This window comes from Chamaea fasciata, unplaced genomic scaffold (genome assembly GCF_029207755.1).
Source record: "Chamaea fasciata isolate MVZ Bird 193981 ecotype frontalis unplaced genomic scaffold, bChaFas1.0.hap1 SCAF_2, whole genome shotgun sequence".
Taxonomy (NCBI): Eukaryota; Metazoa; Chordata; class Aves; order Passeriformes; family Sylviidae; genus Chamaea; species Chamaea fasciata.
The window spans coordinates 68085372-68104477 of NW_027094087.1; positions in this window are offsets into that span (position 1 = coordinate 68085372).

The window sequence follows — 19106 nt, forward strand, 5'->3', positions numbered from 1 at the left end:
AAATCTGACATGCTAAAAGCTGGGACACATTTTTTGCTGTGAGAGACAACTGCTGAGTTGTTGTTTTGCCTACAAAGTGCCATAGATAAAACTCTGGGAGTTGGACAGGGTAGGTTTTAAGCCATGATATGTGACTCACTGTTTTGTAATTTGGTAATTCCGCCCCCCCCTCAAAAAACAAGCAAACAAACAAACAAAACAACAACAAAAAACAAAACAAAACAAAAACAAGAGGTGAAACGTTTTTGAAAGAATCTCGAAACAATTATATATATTACAACAGCAGGAAGTGGTTCTAACTTTTCTAGCGTCTCTTGGTGATCGCATACCTCATTTCTGTTTATTAACCTACCATAATGAGGTTTTGTTAACCCTTTGTACAGCTGAGTACCATGACTTTTTACATATCAGCTTGGACTGTCACATGGTTGACTTGGCACCACTGAACTCTTCACAACCACAGATTCATTTTCCTCAATTTGTTAAGTGGCTAATTATAAAGGTTCACAAAAGAATTGACACAAGGGAAGGAGACAGCCACACTTCTGTCAGCAGCCCCATGAGACCTGTACAAGTGTCACTTGTAAAACAGAGCACAAATTAAACAATGGCTATAATAAGATCTAGGAGCTGGTGGATAATGAAAGAAAACTTCCTGTGTAGATGCAAAACAGACACAAAATGGGTTGTTTTTATGTTTGACAACAGGGCCCTTATGTAACTCTTCATGGATTCTGAGTCTGCTGTTAAGGTAATGTTCTTGGACTAGACTAGGTGGTAACAAGCTAAATAAAATGACTACTATTTATTTTCTGTCTGTGACTGTGATTTCCAATTTAATTTCCATACTGCAGTATATCACTAAGATTTTTTTAAAGCAGAGTTCAGTGTATGCACTCTTTCCCAAATAAGTAGATATTTAGGAATTTGCTAGCACATATGATTGCAAAATGAACAGTGTTGTATTTTAAGAACAAATGCAATCAGTGTGTTTAACAAATCATTCGCTCTATCTACACTCATCAGCTCCTTATTACAAATAGCTGAATTTAAGCTAAAGAATAAATTTAAACAGCAACCTTTTCCTCAACTGCAAGGTTTCTATACAGTAAATTGAACTTTTTTTTTGGTTTAAGTATTTAGTGAAATGGAATTAAAGTATTTTTGTGCATGTGCTGTTTCTCCCTTCCACTATAATACTGCTACTCTCTATGCATAGTGTTTGCATCATTATGTAAGACATTTGCAAAAATGGTATGGTGTGTTTACCTATGGGAAAACCCTCTCGTCTAATGTATTCATGAAAGATAAATTAACAGTGCTTTAGGTATGATAGAGAGATTCATAGTGTTGTCTATTATAATGCTGATATTAAAAAGCAAGCTCATAATTTAATAAGAAAAATGTTAATCTTTCACAATCATGGCAATATGTTTTATTTCTGACAATGTCTTCTCTCCACCATTGTCTTTTTATCAGTTATAATTTTAGTTTACCATTTGTATTAGGCTGATATCTAGGTAATAGTCAGTACACCATTGTGCTGACACTGTACAATGACAGCATCCCTACCAGAAATATCTTTGTTTCTATTTTCTTTTTTCTTCTGAATTTCTTTCTTTCATTGATCTTCCCCTTTTTTCACAGTATAGACCTAAGCATATCTCCTCCAGGATGCTGATATGATATTTTTGCCAGTCTCAATAAACGAAAAACCCCCAGAAAACCAGAAAACAAACCAGGAGGAAGCAATTTTCTGCAGGATGATGCAGTTCCTGATTTTCTGCAGTTGCCTGATTTTCAGGTGGTGAAATATAGGTATTCTCTGGCCACCTGGTCAGAAATGCTAGAAACCTGCCTGCAGGAAGCTGTGTGCCAAGTTACATCATGCATTTATGCTTCTCTGGCAAATACACTGATTTCCTTGGCTGTCTATGTTCTTATATCAGCTGAGATCTCAAAGTTGCACTGTAGCCCAAACTACACAGCTGTCACCACCAGGTTGATTCCTGTCCTCACCCTAATCCAGAGCAGACCAGCTGCCCTCTCCAGAAAGGATGCCCAGACAAAAGCTCCCAAATCTTACATAAAAAACCCTCAGAATCCATTAGTTTCAGCTACTTCACTCTGAAGAGTAGAAACCCAACACAGCAGAGCTATCAAACTACAACTTTTGCATTTCATGGAGACATACAGTGGAACAAGGGAAAAGGAGTACAAAGGGGGATTATATATTGGACAAGGACAAACAGAAATCCAAGAAACTGAATCCTTTGTCTGTCCTTAGACATGTAAGGTTCTTATCTATTTATCTTTCTTTTTCCATATGTATCTCACTGCCACCTTCTGAATGCTTGCTTGCACCACATCTCTATATCCATTGTGTCTCATACCAGCTCTCCAAATTTCTCATTCACTTATTTTCAATTTCATGTAATCTGCACCAATTTTCTGGATGATATCCCCTGGGTTATGTACAACAGTCAGCAAGAACATCCTCTGTTGAAGAACCCTGCAGTTAAATACATTTTCTTATTGAAACAGAAAGATTTAGCAGAAACATTGGTATTCATGATATCCTTCTCGTTAATAGACTTGGACTCACAGTGTGTAGCTGAGGAGAGAACCAGATTCAGGACCCTGTACAGGTATAGTCAGAGCAAACTGTTTCACCACACAGGCTTTGGAGGTAGCCTATAGAAGGATATAAGGTTTCTCATAGCAGAACGGGGAACTAGTGGTTTATTGCACATCCAGACCTGGGAAGTGTACTAACACACTTTCTCAATTCAAAAATTTTTGAAACATGAAGAACTTCAACTTTTTTTGACTGAAATCCTGAACACATTTGAAGGACTGTTTTCTTCCTTATGACTGATGTTTCAGAAAAGGGAGTGCATCATGCTTCATAAGCACATTGGCCCAAACATAATTGTTAAGAAAATACAGAAAAGACATAGCAAAGAGTCATTCTTTCTTTATTTTTTTCATCTTCGTATTGTATCTGTTTCTCCCAGTCTTCTGCTGGTTCCTTTTGCTTAAGTGTCAGACACATCATTCTCTTCCCTGTAACAATTTTGAGTAACAAAGATAGAAAGTCCTTAAAGTTTGCCTTTTGGTTCCTCATCCTGTCACCTTTTCTGATGTCACACTGGTGTCTTCTTGGACTTGTTTGGTAGACCTTCCATTCTTACCAAAGAAGGATACAGTGGCAAAAATCTGAGCAACCTAATGTGTGAATCTGATTTTTAAGGATCCAAGTTATCTTAACTCTTGATAGAGTAGAGCATGCTTTAAGTGAAGGTCGTCTTTCCCTTAGCAGTCAAGGTCAACATGATATCTCAGCCTGGGTTTAGATTTAGCTAACAAAATCTTAAATCTTTGAGTACACGAAAGGTTTTTTCAGCTGATACTTTGTCAAATATTGAAAGAGAGCTTTTTGAAATAATGGAATTATTGCCATAACCTAGTGTGGGAATTTTTATTTTTATGCTAGGGAAAAAAGGGCTTAAGGAGAGTAGGGTGACACAAGTGTTGATTAAAAGCCTACGCTAAAAAGATTTCCAGATTTATTCTGCAAATTAAAGTAACAATCTGTATATGTTTTACAGAAAAAGGCACTAACCCTCAGCTTCTGATTTTTCAAGATAGATTGGTAATAACTAGCATTTTTAATGAAATGTATAGTTGGATAGGTGTAGACTACATGTAAATATACAGGACTAATTTGTGCAATTAAAATGCTTGTCAGAGGAAAGACAAATTTTTTATCATATAGAAAAACCTATATAATAAAATTCACATTTGACTTTAAAAAAAAATCTTTAAATCACAGTTTCATAAGCACACATGATACATAAGACAGTTTGATCTCTGACTAAATATTTATAAGTGTGGTCACTTGCATGATCATTAACATGCATGATCACTCTAAATGGATGCACAAATAATTGCACAATTGCTTCTTCACATTGTCCTGAACCCTTATAACGTTAGGAATTGGGACTATGAATTTTTCGTCTAAGTGAATATTCAGTGCACTAAGTTACATTAATTCATTTCAACTTTGTATATACATTCAAAATAAATGAATTTGCATTTTTTAAAAGGTAAAATATTCACCATCCAAATTAATAATACTTTCATTAAAAATATATTGTAAATATTCTCTGGGTAGCATTTGAATTTGAAGTCATCATTAGTAGAATTCTGTTTCTGCTTGGAGTCTTTTTTTGTAATGTCTATCCTATTCATTTTAAATTTTGAGCATAAGAGTGTTTCCCCCACTATTTGAACCAAGCTATTATTAAGGGATTGAAGTTTTCTGGTGAATGAAGAAGTCCAACTGCTCTTCATGACAAAGTTGGTAATTAGAAGGCCAATTTAATGGTGAATCAGGCAGAAATATTCAAACCATGACAAATTACTTTAATAATACAGCTTGCAATGCTTGAACAGAAATAAATTTCACTTCTGAAACTCTCGCCTTTTTCTGCCTGCCTGGAAGATAAAACTGTCCAGGAGGTATTTTGTACCCTTTATTCAGTAAAGCTTTTACTAGAACTTAAGCAGGCCAAATAGCTTGCAAATGCAAAAACATTATTCAAGCTCTTATGATTTTTTTTACCTGAAGGTAAGCTGTGTTGAGAATTCTATATAAGTCAAAGATTTATTTTTTTTACATCCTGCTTAAAAACTGCAATAGTGTTTTATTGTTTTATCTCTGGCTTGAAGCATTAGCAATAGTCTACATTGGCTTCAAAACTGAAAGCTAATTTCAGTGTTTGTCATAAGTTTGTTAAGGCTGCATGCATTCCACAGTTTGAAAAATTTCATTATTCTGTCCATGCTGGGGCTTCGTAATTGGATAGTAAGGATGTTCAAAGACTAATTTAGTGAATTGCACAATATTTTAAATGGAATTATGCAGGTTTATGGGGCCTCAGGGGATTGAGCTAGGAGCCTCTTGAGAAAATCTGTTTATCAGTAAATGATATTAGCAGCTTTCACCTAGCTTTTGTCTTCATTAAATTGCTGCTCTTCCAATTGAGGGTCACATCTGAGGACTGCTTTGATAATTTGTCATTATTGTCTTGTTTATTGGAGCATAAAGTTGATACAGCAAAGGTTGTGCAGTTTATATACAATGTGCAAAGAAGTTTTACCTACCAGCCCTGCCAATCTTTTATCATAGCAAAACATGTCAGGACACAAGAAATTGTAACTTGTCCAGTATTCTATTATATTCAAAATCAGCAATCCCCTGTATTTAATTTCCTAATATTTTCTAACAGCATGCAACATTTTATACTGCAGGTTATAGAAGATTTTGTTTTCTTTCCTTCTGTCATTTTTAACTTATGGTCTGAAATATTTCTTTTTTGTAAATTAAGTTTTTTTGTTTGTTTGTTCGGGTTTTTGTTGTTGTTTTTTTTTCTTTTTCTTCTTTGCTGCCCCTTTTCCAATACTCTTGATTTATTCTGGTGTAAATGTGAGCAGGGTTTGTTTCATCTATTGAATTTAATTTCCCGTAAAATAATGCATGCAGCAGACTCGGTCCATATTTTAAAGCATCAAGGCCACATTTACATCATTGTTTACAGTATAAAATTTCAATGAAATGTCATTTCAATGCTTCTACTTATGGGAAGAATAATTGTAGATACAGACTGTATTATCCAATCATTTGTTTCCTTTCATGTTACCAGCACCATTGAAAAATTGTAATTTCTCTCACAGTAACTATAGTTGAGATGCATCAATGCTATAGTCTATATAGATTGAGAGACTATTGCCCAGCCTCAGACATGAGTCTTCAGGCCTCCTGTCAGTGAATTATGTACACTTTCAAATTTTATTTATGTGTAGGGATCATATACTTTTTATAACATGTATGAAGTAGGCTTATTTAAAGCACTTGAAAAGGCTTGGCGGTATCGCTACATTTTTTATGATTAAATTATCCTGCAGCCTAATGTGAGAGTGCAAGAGCACTCTTCTTGTTACATTTTATACTAGTTTCCCAAGAAAAATTGAAACTTCTGAACAGAAAATTATGCTAGTTTCTACCTGAAGCACTTAAATGTGGGATAATCTGGGATTTCTTTTTTGTTTCTGAGAACTAGTCACAAAACCCCCCAAAAAATATATATATATTATTGCAAAGAAAATTCATTTTTGACAAGCATTAATCTTCCTCAATAGTTGCCTACAACCACATCAAATGAAACCCTTCTTACTGATTTTTTTTTTTCTTCTTAGTAACCTCTGCCTGGAAAGTGATTTCAATATCAAAACAGATTTTATTGATTTATGAGGTTTCACTGTTCAAAGCCAAAGGCTTCAGCGTCAGTTTTACATTGTTGTGAAAGGGATTCAAATGTCAAAACTCAGAGCAAAACCTTAGACCTTATTCATGATCCAAGTAGATCCTTCAGCCTTAAACATTAAGCTCGACTGGTCTGGAGACAGCATGACAAAATATCTTATGAGATTTCCTAGACAGCGCATCCCAAACTACCACACCAGTCTGTAGGTCACACTTGGATGTCATACACAAGTGTTTTGTACACCCTGGCCACAAGCCACCAGTTCATCCTTTCTCTTTTTGTCTTATTTTTCCATGCAGTTTTGCTTCCCTGAAGGATCACTTTTCCTTGAGACACTTGCATTTGATATCCCCATTTACCCTCTCAAATAAACTCAATGTTTTCCCAGCTTAATTTGTCATACCTCTCAACTCTCTGTTATCTTTGCCCAATCACTTGCCTTTCCCTACCTGCTCTGGATGTTGCCCAGAAAACCCAACAACTTCTGTGGAGTCAATGTGCAAATTTGAATATAGCCATAAAGGTGAAGATTGCAGCTCAACAATTGGACTCAATGGTCTTAGTGGTCTTTTCCAATCCTAATTATTCTATGATTCTGTGCAAGCCCTGCTGCCTCGATTATATCAGTAATTCAATGAATATTTTTAGTTGATTGTTTTATTGCTCCTGTGCACAATTTTATGTCTTTAAACATTTGCTGATTTTGGCTCCTTGCTTGATGTTTTCATGTCCTGTTCTTGTGCTACAACAGAACAAGCCTGAGAAAGTCAAGGGGCTATTTAAACTCAGCTACAAGGTGTATCTTACTTATTTTGAGTAGGAAAACCTCCGTTATTGACAAAAAGTAAATAGCAACGATATTGTGGATGTGAGATCCTGAAGATGTAATCTGGTACAGATTCAATGAGAAGAAGCTTATGGAAAAATGCAATGGTTCCATTATTCCTTTTTTTGGAGGAGAGTAAAACCAGTTCAGGCAGCTCACACTTTTGTTTTTTCAAAGAGAACTGTCTCTCTCCAGTGACTACAAGAGGAACTGCATTTCATGCCCTTCTTCTAAAGTAGCAGCTATTAAATGTTTAGTAAGGGTTTAGCCAGTCCAGATCCTGTTTATTGTTTCTGCAGCTTTTCCTTTCTTCTGAGACCAGAAGACTTCCTTCTCTGCTTTTCTGTATTGGTGAAGTATCAACCTTAGAAAATGGGAAAACGAAGTGGTCCTGTTGCTCAATGACTGTTTATGTGCTACGCAGCAAGAGTTGTTGTATAAATGACTGCAGGCATGACAACCTAGAGAAAAGTAATATTTTCCCTCCATTTTACTTTGACTTTTGTTATCTCTGGCAACAGGTTTCTCTCCCTTATGTCTGAAGTCTGATGTCACCAGTTTTAAATGTTTCTGAATTTTGTACACATGACTACAGCTGAGGAGGTCACTGAATTTCTTTGGTGTGAGTTCCCCAACCGTCACAGTTTGAAGGTTCTTTCAGTTTCAGTTTACTCCTAGAAGAAGAAAAAAGACAACCAGCTATTGTTCCCTTAAGGGACATATGGAATTCAGGGTAAGGAGTAAGACAGTGGTCTCAAGTAGTCTCGGTCACCTCTTGGTGAAGATGCCTAACTCCAAGAAAAGACAGGAGTTCAAATATTTCTTAACATTTCATGCTTTCCATTGATTATTTCAGGCACTGAACATTATCCCATTTTTCACCTACCAATATGCTGCTCTTGTGCATCCTAATCTTAGACGCTAAGCATTTCCCACCCCATTGTGAAAAAAACTTTGGACCATAATTTGATTCTATGAGGATTATGCAAGGAGACAACATATAAAAAGTAAGGATGGCATCACTGGGCATCATGGATTTACAATTCTTTTCCAGATCTGCTCCTCACTGAACATATGGCATGGCAGGGGCTCACACAGATTCAGAAACTATGAGTCAAATCTTTGTTAACACAAGCGATATTTTCTCACCTATGATGCTTTAGATGACACCTAAGGTGTCCATACCACAACAAAAATCATGACCAAAATTACTCTAGGAGCTCCCTGAGTTGGCCTTGAGACAGCTGGCACTTGTGGAGTCATGTCGTTACGGCATAAGGGAGTCTAAATCAACCTGTGGCAAATTCCTAGCATGTAGGTTGTCCTGAGCTCTGTGCTGCTGCAGGAATCAATGCAAGCCTTTCTTCTTTGCCTGCAACTTTTATGAGAGGATGCTCACACAATTTTGATAATGCATATGCATGTATGTCTTGTAAGGGTCAGAAACATATGTGTGGGGCTTCAGTGCAAATAATTTTCTTGTCTTATTACAACTAAGCTGAAGTATACATTTTGTTTGTTTTGCACATGTGAAAAACATTTTGATATGTGGAGTAAATATTTTTAATAAAAAGGAAAGAAATATTTGACTATCTGCAAATATTCTGAGCACCTGAATGTGAGGCAGTAGTAATATGTTAGAAAAAATTTTGTAGTAATACATTAGAAAAAACCCTAAAACTTCAACAATTGGTTTGAAAGAAAATTAAAATATTAAAAAAATTAAATATGAAAGTGAGACTATAATGGGGGTACAGTGAAAAAGTATAAACTTATGACTCCCAACTGCAGTGAGGGCAGCAAGCTATTGCGAATACAAGGACACACACTCGTTCTCTGTGTTAATCTGCTCTGCGCTTACATACGTGTTTTTCAATTCTCATAGGACATCAAAATGGTAATGATTTCCTATTTTTGTAAACAAATGGAAATACAGCCTTTCATGACAGCTGTTACTTCGAAAATGATCTAAAATATTTATGCAAATTACAGATTTAAAAATCTTTTCAGTGAAGGTGTTTCCTGTTCTTGAGAAAGATTCTGAAAACAAAACATAAAACCATAAAAGCATCAGAACCATCCCTGTTATTGTTATTGTCCACAACAAAGACAGCTGTACGTACCCTTACTGTGAGTGGCTTTTATCTGAGCAACCTTGCTTAGCAAAATTGGACAATTTATCACCCCAGTGCCTGCAGCAGTGTGCACTACATGCAAGTGATTAGTTTGCCACTTCAGCTACCAGCTTCGATACACCTCTGAGAAACTTGCAGTCTGAATGAAGAAGTCAGCATGGAACTTAAACCAACTCTCAGGCACCAGATGCCCCAGGGGGATAAACAGTGGGCTGTGGTGTCTTCTGCCTATCTCAGCAGGAGTTGAGGCCTGGAGCATCTAAAGGTTGCTCTGCCCAAAAACCCAGAAAAGAGGCTCTGATGCACTCTGGGCATAAAAGGTAGAAGATACGAAGTTAGGCACCTACATGAGATTCCAGATGCCCCACACGGTCCACTGACTTCCTGCATTTTATCTGGTTTCTCCTCCTGTAACTGCGTAAACCAATGAGAAGACCCATGTCTCCAAGTTAAACATTAACACTGGAAAGAATGAATATGAGCTTCTGGTTGTGATTTCTGCACTTAGTCTCACAAACCCCAGGAATCTGATAGGTCTGAAGATCACAGTCTCTTTTGAGTCTTTCCCACTGCTCAGGCTAGCTGGGCAAACTTGCACTTCCCACACTTGCTGAGTGAATATGTGAGCCAAAGATTTCAATCTCCAAGGCTTCCACACCTACCCAATTCAATTACATAATGCAAAACAATACGTAACCATAATTTTTAGGATGCAGTCAGTCTGATCTGAGCTGGATAAATTCTTTCTAAGTCATTGTACTTTTAGAAGCCCAAGACAAAAGTTCAAAGAAGGTCTTGCTCTGCCAGAATACAAAAAAACTCCACAAAAATAATTGGAACAATAATTTTGGTTGCCTTTGGGGGGTAACTGTGGAAGGTCTTTCCTTGAATATGATAGTACCAGTAGTTAGACTGTACACAGCTCGAAAGAAAAGAAAGAAAAACAGAATTTTGATCTCTAGCTTCTAAATGAACAGAAATGGAAAAAAGTACTGGTGTAATTTTGGCTAGTGAGTCAATAGAAGAAAAGGAGAACCTCACTTTATCTGAAACTGCAATAGGCTTAGCGTTAATAACCATTTAATCTCAATTAAAAAAAAAACAGCAAAAGATAAAATTTTTGACTGTAGATGGAATGCTTATCCAATATGTTGTATCGACACCCATATTTCTTTGGCATCATAGGAAATTTGGGCTTGGATCTTCAGATGGTTCTGCTGGACTCCTAAATTCCAGGCACTGCTCAGATGTTTGCTTAGCATCTTGTGCCAGCTTCCTGCCTGTTTACGAGCAGATGCTCAGAGTTTCACAGCACCTTTCGTACAGACACACTTTCAGTGAGGGGATTTCCCAGCTGCTCATTGAAAGATGCTTTGCAGCTTAGATTTCTGTTTGCAAGGGCACTCCTTTCTGGTTTTGGTGTGTGCACATGTTGCTCAATTTGATTTCTTTCCATAGCAATTGCCTGGATAATTTTTGGACAGTAAGCTAATACTGCAGGTTTGAACTTAGCCAGAACATTCTGATACTGAAAACGTTATATCTTTTTTTTTTTTTTTTTGTCATCCTAAACAATATATATTACAACAAACTTCCTTAGATCCAAAATTTCTTTGTGAGATGTTGTATGTAAAATACTTGATTCTGTTGCAGATCTTTAATGTTTTCATACTTAAATTCATTACAGCAGGAAATTTCTTTTGAATTCTCCTCTTTAGAAAAAGGAAGTTTTAGCCCCTTGAAGACCCAATAAATTACTAAAACAGGGCAATTTATGATCTTCATGCATCTCTGCAAAGAAAATTCTCCCTCCAGGTAGACTCAGTCTGTCTAAGATTCAAAGATATTAGAGGCAATTTTATGAAAGGGATCATTAATTATAAGACATGAAATTTTAATAGGAGGCTTCTTTTTCCTGATATCTTGCATGAGCCAAGATCAAAGTAACTCCTGTATGTTGACCTAGTAAGCATGATAACTGAGCAGATCAGCTTCTCTGTCTCTCCTTTTTAACCTCAGAAAAATTACAGAAGTGATGTGTTTTAGGAGAAAATGCATTTCAGTGTCATATATGTAATCACAGGAGATGGAAAAATTCTGCTACTTGCTCCTGACAGGAGAGACCCGGGTCCAACCAAGGATCTTTTAGTATGCTTGTCATGACCAGAATGATTGTTCTGGGTGCCTTATCAAAGATAACCAAATCTTGCATGTTGCATGGTGAGCTTGACAAGGTGCTCGTCTGAACCTACTCCTTTATAACAGGGTCATTTGAACTGTTTTCCTTCCATATAACATCAGATACAAACCATGCTCCAGTCATTAATTAACCCCATTGTGATATGGGGTTGTAATATGGACATTGTAATCCAAACTTAGCTGTTTTCTCTGAACCCTTGTGCTCAAATACATGCAGTTTTTTTACAGTAAGGCTGAGACCAGAAGGGATTCATATCACTCTGCATCAATGATCTTTTCTCTTCATTATTGGCTGCTCCTTCCATCTTTATGTCATCTGAAAACTTTATTAGTGATTATTTAATATTTTATTCCAAGTCACTGATAAAAATGTTAAGTAGAAATAAACCCACTGGAATTTAGCTAAAAATGCATCCGTTCAACAATGATTAGTCATTTACAATTACATCTGGAGAACTATCAATTAAACTGTTTTAATCTATTTAAATGGTGCTATAGAAGATATTGTTCTAATTTCATAATCAAAATGTCACAAGTCACCAAGTCAAATGTCTCACAGGAATTTTAGTGTATTATATTCACCCAATTACCTTTAGCAGCTAAACTTCTAATCACATTACAGAATAAAGACCAAATTTCCAAGAGCCCATATTGATTTGCATTAATTGCATTATTGTGCTTTAACTCTTTTTTAATGAAGTTGAATATAATCCTTGCACAGAACAATAAGTCTATTATTATCTTAGACTTTTATTTTAGCTTTTCATCCATGAATTTTGATCTCCGGTTTAAGAGCTATTGAAAAGAAAGCACCAACGGCTCAGGGAGATGCTCTTTTAGAAGTATTCTATTTTTTGCATTCCAGTCATCTGTTGATTTATTGTTGAGTAATACTGCTATCTGTGTTTTAACTGACTTGCTTTAGCATTTGAAGGTGTTTCATCATGCCCTAAAGAGGCTCTATCACCTGTTTTTTTCTCATCTATAAAAAGGCTTGTTGAATATTTCTGCCTTTTCTGTGTCACTACTCACAATGTATAGTACCAATCAAGTACTTTTGTTAGGATTTCTTTTGTTGGTTCACTTCAAAAATTGCTTTTTGTAATATGTAATTCTACTTACCACAGTTTCTCATTGTGACCTTTTACATTCCTTATCCAGTTCTTTCAGTTTCTAAATTTTCCTGTACATTCAGCTCATATCAAATTATTTTTACTTGCATACAGTGATAATCTGTACTTTGGAGTTAATATATCTCAAAAGCACCTAATACTTTGATACTAGTAAACAAACATAAATTTATGGAGAAAAACTAACTTATCTGTATTTAAAATTGCGACTCATTTCCAGCATGGATGTCTGATTTTAGTATTCATCTTCAACTGTAAAATAAATATATATATATAATATACATACATAGGCTTCCCAGTGCTGTATGCAGTCCTCATCTGAGATAGAATTTCCTATCAGATTTGAAGAAAAATAAACACATTTTTAATAAATTATGAGATTTTAAATATCTATGTCTTCTTCAGAATGATAATAAAAAAGCTAAGATTTTCTTTTTCTGAGCAGAAAAGGAATGGGGAAGAGAGGGAGAGAGAATGTAGGATTCATATGTATGATAACGAAGCACAAGACTCATATTCCTTTGAGGAAATGCTGACTTGCGTCACTGTACATTGACAATTCATCAGGACACAGAAGTCCTCACTTGGTGAGGTCAACATGAGGTGAAGGAAACTAAAGCACTAAAGACAGCACTTCAGGGGTCTATTTACCTTGGAATGAGTATCTGGATTTATAGTATGGAGATGGGACTGGGCAGGCTGAGATGCAGCTTGGGGAGGGCTTGCAGGAGGAGTACTAGAGGCTGAAGAACATTTTGCTTCTGCATCATAATCCACCTGTACTCCGCTACTGGTCAGGGCAGCTGCTGTCATGCATATGATACCATATTCCAGATGGCAATAAGGGGCAAGACAAAAGCAAGGACCCTTAGATCTACTTTATTAATTTACTACTGAAAGTGATTTGTTTCTTCAGCAATGATCTCTTGAATAGAAATATCTAATAAGAACATCAGAATAAGCCCAGGAACAGGCTCAGAGATGAGAAGTTACTCATGCCAGAAGCACCTCAGTTTGCCCAGTGTGGTAACTCTGTCTGGGAGAAAGAGAACAGGAGTGACATCTCATATGAAATGCATCCTCCAGGAGGATGAAGTAATACCAGGGAGAATGCTTAGGCAATGGTATCCTGCTCTCACAACTTGGTTTCTTTCTCCTCTCCTTTTACTGCTTTTCTAGAAAACACTGAACACTTTCCTGCAGAGCAGAACAGGTTCAACAGTGCATCTGACCCACCTACACCTCAGACATACAGGGTGTGAGGCTGCATGCCATAAAGCCAAACAGGTTAAATCATGATCTCCTAGTTTTTGAACAAGTACCATAAGAACTAATTAATTAATTTAAGGGATAAATTACTTTTCATGAAAGACAATGTCTATGGATTTCAGTGTTGCAACAGATCAGATGTGATCCAGTATCCAATATGTTAAGCTCAGTGTGGGACCTAAGCAGAGGAAACTCAGCTGGTGATGTCTCAATGTCTTTATGATACCTGGAGGTGCAGCCATGCCCAGGCAACAGACTTTAGTCGCTCAGATAAATTTTATAGTCAAACCAGAAGCACACTTAGTGTCTCAGAAACTTCAGCAGCATCTGCAGGCTTTTGTGCATCACACACCACTTCTGAGACCAGGCACACAAGCCTTTATTTGTCTTCCAGTGCTGCTAATACTGCATCCAGTGTATCCCCAGCCACACTCAGCACAGGCTCCAACAGAAAAGCTGCCAGCATTTGCTCTGCAGATGCTTTTGCTGAGTTTGCTGTGACTGGGTCCTCCAGAGTACTGTACAGCTTTTTCCACGTGTAGTAATTAGGATTCTTTGGACCAGTAGGACAAGCTGATTGCCATTAGCAGTGCCTTTTTCTCTCTATTACCACATGTGCACTAGTGTTTGTTTTTGTTATTGTAAAAGTAAAGTATGACTGCATTTTCCTCTTTTCCTTTTGATCCTAATGCTCAGTGTGCCCCTGAACTTGTGATATCCCCCCTCCATTTCACAGTGTTTGATCTAGCTATCTAAAATCAGGGAACAGATAGCACCTCAGAATCCAGAGCTCCATGTTAAGAATGCAAATTGGAGAGCAAAGATTTCTCCTTTGCCTCAGTTTTATCACTTCAGCAGAAAGACAAATGAGTTCCATAGTGAAGGATGTGGTTCAGGCTATAGTACATTTTAGTTTCCATAAATCCCTTACGGTCACTTTCTATGTGCTGGCCCAGCCTTGTGTTGAATTTCCATCCCTTGGAAGAAAAGGTGCAGTCAAGGCTGCTGTAGATCCTTAGGCTTCCTCTTGATACACAGCAGTGCTCCACAGCCAGGTGTACAGCAAGAATCCTGGGGAACCAATTTTTACAACCTTTACGATAGATGTAAGCTCACCTGAGCTTTACATACCACATACTTTCATGTGATTTATATTTATGCACAAATCACATACAAGCTATAATAAAAAATTACTCTGTTATCATGTCATCTGACTGGCAGCATGGTGCACAATTTTTCACCACAGCATCCTCCTCCTGTTTCCCCATTCTGTGTTTAGAAAGTGCTTGGAGGTCTTTCATGTCTAGGTAACTTAAAATGATATTGATTTCTGATTTTTCATGGAGTTTACTGAACATTTTTTTTTCCTTTGTCAGTGTTATTAGCAACAACAAGGGAACGTGTTACCTACTGATTACCATCAGTCAGAGCTATTCATACTTCTTGTTAAGCATGACATGTTTTTAATATTTTTCAAAAGTATTCTCATATTTCTGCTTTTATTTCTGTTTTATATTTCCCATCTGCCCTTCTCCCTTTCCCCATCCTTTAAATTATAGTATCTTTTCATGCCTATGTTTTTACAGCAAATGAGTTCTTTATAATCAGCAGAATTTACATCAAGTAAAAAGATAAACTGGTATCAACTTTCTATTCAAGTAAAACTCCTGAAATCAACATTAATCAAAAGAGGTGTAGGTAAACAGATAATTTTGTTAGATGGTGAAAAATTTTTTTTTAGTAATTACTAGGGAAAGAAAAATTCGATATCTCTCTAGACATCTTTGAAGAGAGCTAAATAAGATATTTCCTTCTTATATAAAAATTTTTTAAAACGATGGTTTTAATAAAATGCTAGTAAGTACAAGTATGATTAACATTATATAAACTGTAAATGATGACAAAGCCAATTGCCCTCATTCCCAAAGAGATGGTCATCACTCTATTGATACTTTTCTTATATTAACATGTCTCAAAGAGCTGCAAAACTAACACTGAAGATTTTTTTGTCTCATGTGTATTAAATTTAAGGGTGATTCCTCCAACACAGTGATGAACAGAGCAAAAGTTTAAATACAGTGTAAGAGTCAAAACTTTCTTCTGACTTTGCCTGGGCAGAAAATGGACTGGTGCAGCCTAAACGTACAGTTTACAGGGAATTCACATAACCTGAACTGCTCCAGACATCCACAGGCTGGAGTTTGTTGTCTGACCTCTTTTTCTGTTCCTGAAAAGGAAGGGGTGTTTCTAAGGAGACAATGATTTATGCCATTACAAAGTAGGCCACAGAGATAGGGGAGAGAAATCAAATGCTAAACCAAGTAATTTTCCATTAGCTGCAAGAGCCCACCATGACTAAGGTGGATACAGATGTTTCTGCTGCAGACGTACAGAGCCAGTGGACGTTCACACCCCTCATGTTTAGGGGAGGGTGACGATAATTTCTTAAGGAAACCAGGTGAAAGTCCGTGTGTTCCTTTGACTGTATATCTCTGACTCATAGGTAATTTCTGACACCATTTCTATGTTCCCACACTTCTTCCACATTGACGATTCTGACCAGTTTCCATGCTTATCCACTGTTCTTCTTATTCTCATTTGGTTATTTCTCTGACCTTTCTAAAGATGTCCACTCCTCTGCTTTGCAGTGGCTATCTTATGCTTCCACAATTCACAGGACAGAATTAATTCCACAAAATTTCACTTTTTTTTTTTTTTTTTTTTTTTTTTTTTTTATCCTATTTTCCCCCTTAACTGTCGATATTTTAGCTAGATGAGTAGCAACATGTGGGAAAACTGAATGGTGAAATAGAAAGAAAAAGCAGGAGACACACAGTAATATTTTTAAACTACATAAAGATGTTGAAAGAGGTCAGGATTAATGGGCTTAAATTAATGAGATTCCAGTTAGACATCTGGGAAACATTTCTAGCAGTAAAGCGGTAGATTGAGTTGCTTGGGGAGGCCACAATAGCTCCATCAATGGAAGTTTTTAAGAACAGGTTGAGCAAACCTCTGTCGAGATTGGTGCTCTTATAACTGAACCTGCACTGAGGAGTCTATTAAATTTGCATGAATTATGGTCACCACTCACAAGAGTTACATTAATACCGCAAGAGTGTCATGATGCAAAAGACACAGAGCAGGAGGCAACAGAGACTTATCACGAGATGATACTGCTGCACTGCTGAAGTAAGGCTTTGCTTTCTCCTCCTTGCCTTCCACCTACCCTCTCTCTTTTCCCAAAAAGATATGGGAGTGCAGTGCCACCCGTGAGACTGTCAGATTGCAGAGGAGGGATGTGCTGTCCAGAAGGGTAAGGGATGAAGCTCCTTGGTGCTTTTCACACACTCTTCCTTACTGACTTCTTTCTTCCACACTGTTCACTCTGGCCGTATTTCAGTCAGGAGGCTTGGGAAACGACTTGTTTCCAGATGCAGATGAATGCTCTTTTCAAATCTTTTATTCACTGACAGGATGAGGACTTTTCTATCTCTGCCTCAGGAATACTGAGCCTAAGGTTTACAAGAAAGACTGAGTCTTTCAGAAACTTCCTCTCTCTGAACACAGATGGTACCAGGACCTTGGTACCATTCAGTAGAATCCTTACTTCTTGTTTTCTCCTCCTTCCCATCTGATTTACACATCTTCAGGTCTTTTCTTGATTCACTTCTTCTTCCCCTCCTTCTTCTTGTTTACCTCCTCATTTGCCAGTTACAATTTTTCTCGACCCAATTTTTCACTCTTTGAATATCTCTTCTTATATCCAAAGCCATTTTTTTCTACTTTTATGTTTCCTCTTTGAGAAATAAAGTCTCTCATTCCAAATTAGACTAGTCCAGAATAATTGAATTAAAGTAAGATCTGTGTGAATATAGAACTGTACAGGTTTACTGTTATTTATAACAATAATTAAGAAAAAGAAAAAGCGTCTTTGACTGAATTAAATAAGTTTTACTGCCTGAATCATCTCCTTCCTCTGTCTACCTTACCACTCTGTGACAAAACTGAACAGATTTTATGTTTTCTTGTGTAATTTTGAAGTTCTAAAGCTGTCTTAGCTTTTTTCTAGGAAAGCCTTTTCATTCAAAGTATGCAATGTACTCAGTTCAATATCTGCCACCCCTTATATGGAACAATATTTTATAATCAGAACAGGCATATCTAAGTCAAAATCTTAATTCTGTAAATATGTTCCTTCATAGAAAATATCTAGCTCCATTGCCCTGTAAATTATTTTACAGAAGCTAAAAGAAGTGATGCACAGGTAAACAAATGCATAAACATACATTTGTATAATGTTTTTAATAAGTGTACCTGTAGCTGGATGACTAATTAGAAGAGACAGAAGAAAAAAATGAAGGCAAACACATATTAAGAGAAAATACTGCAAGGTGGTCAGCTATCACTGGAACTGTAAAATTGAGAGAAGGGGTAAATTAAATAGTGTGGAACCTGGGGATACTTATTAGGCCATCAGCAGGGAGCAAGAAAGTGATGTCACACCCAGCAGAAGGAGGAAGACTCATGTAAAGTTGGATGAGATCCAGTTTGTGCTGTAGATTTATGCAGTTAATTTTGTCCCTTGGCTGCCTTCTGATGAGCATTTCTCCCCGACATACACCAAGAAAATTGCTTGATTATAGCTGTGTTAATGGTAATCAGCATGCTAATGAGTACCAGAAGGTCGTTATAGAAAAGAGAGGTTCAAAGATGTATAACCTAGAGGAGAAGATGAAGTAAATCTTCAGGGAATGCAAGTGTCTTGTTTGTAGGTCATAGATTATTTGTTTTGGTCATTGTGGAACACAGAGAGTTTAATTTAAGGACAGAAAAAGATTAAGCTTTTTGAATTTTAGGAGCACCATAACTTAATTAAATATATGCCTATGAAGTAGACAGCAAACAGCGCTGGATTGTTTTCGTTCTATTCTAATGTGTTCCTTGATAGAGACTATATAACTGTAGTTTATGTCTTTCATGATGTGAATCTAACACTTATTCATGCTTAATATAAAAATAGGAATAACACTTACAGCATTTTGTATTTTGCTAATGATAAAGAGTAAAAGAGGGAAGGTTTTGCAGAAAGAAATCCAGAGCAAGCACGTCAAAATATAAAGTGAACATTAAACGGCAGTGAAATCAGAGGAAAATGAAAATCTATCAGTGTGTAAGGGATGCCAGTGAGATAAAAGAAACCATGCAAAATAGTGGT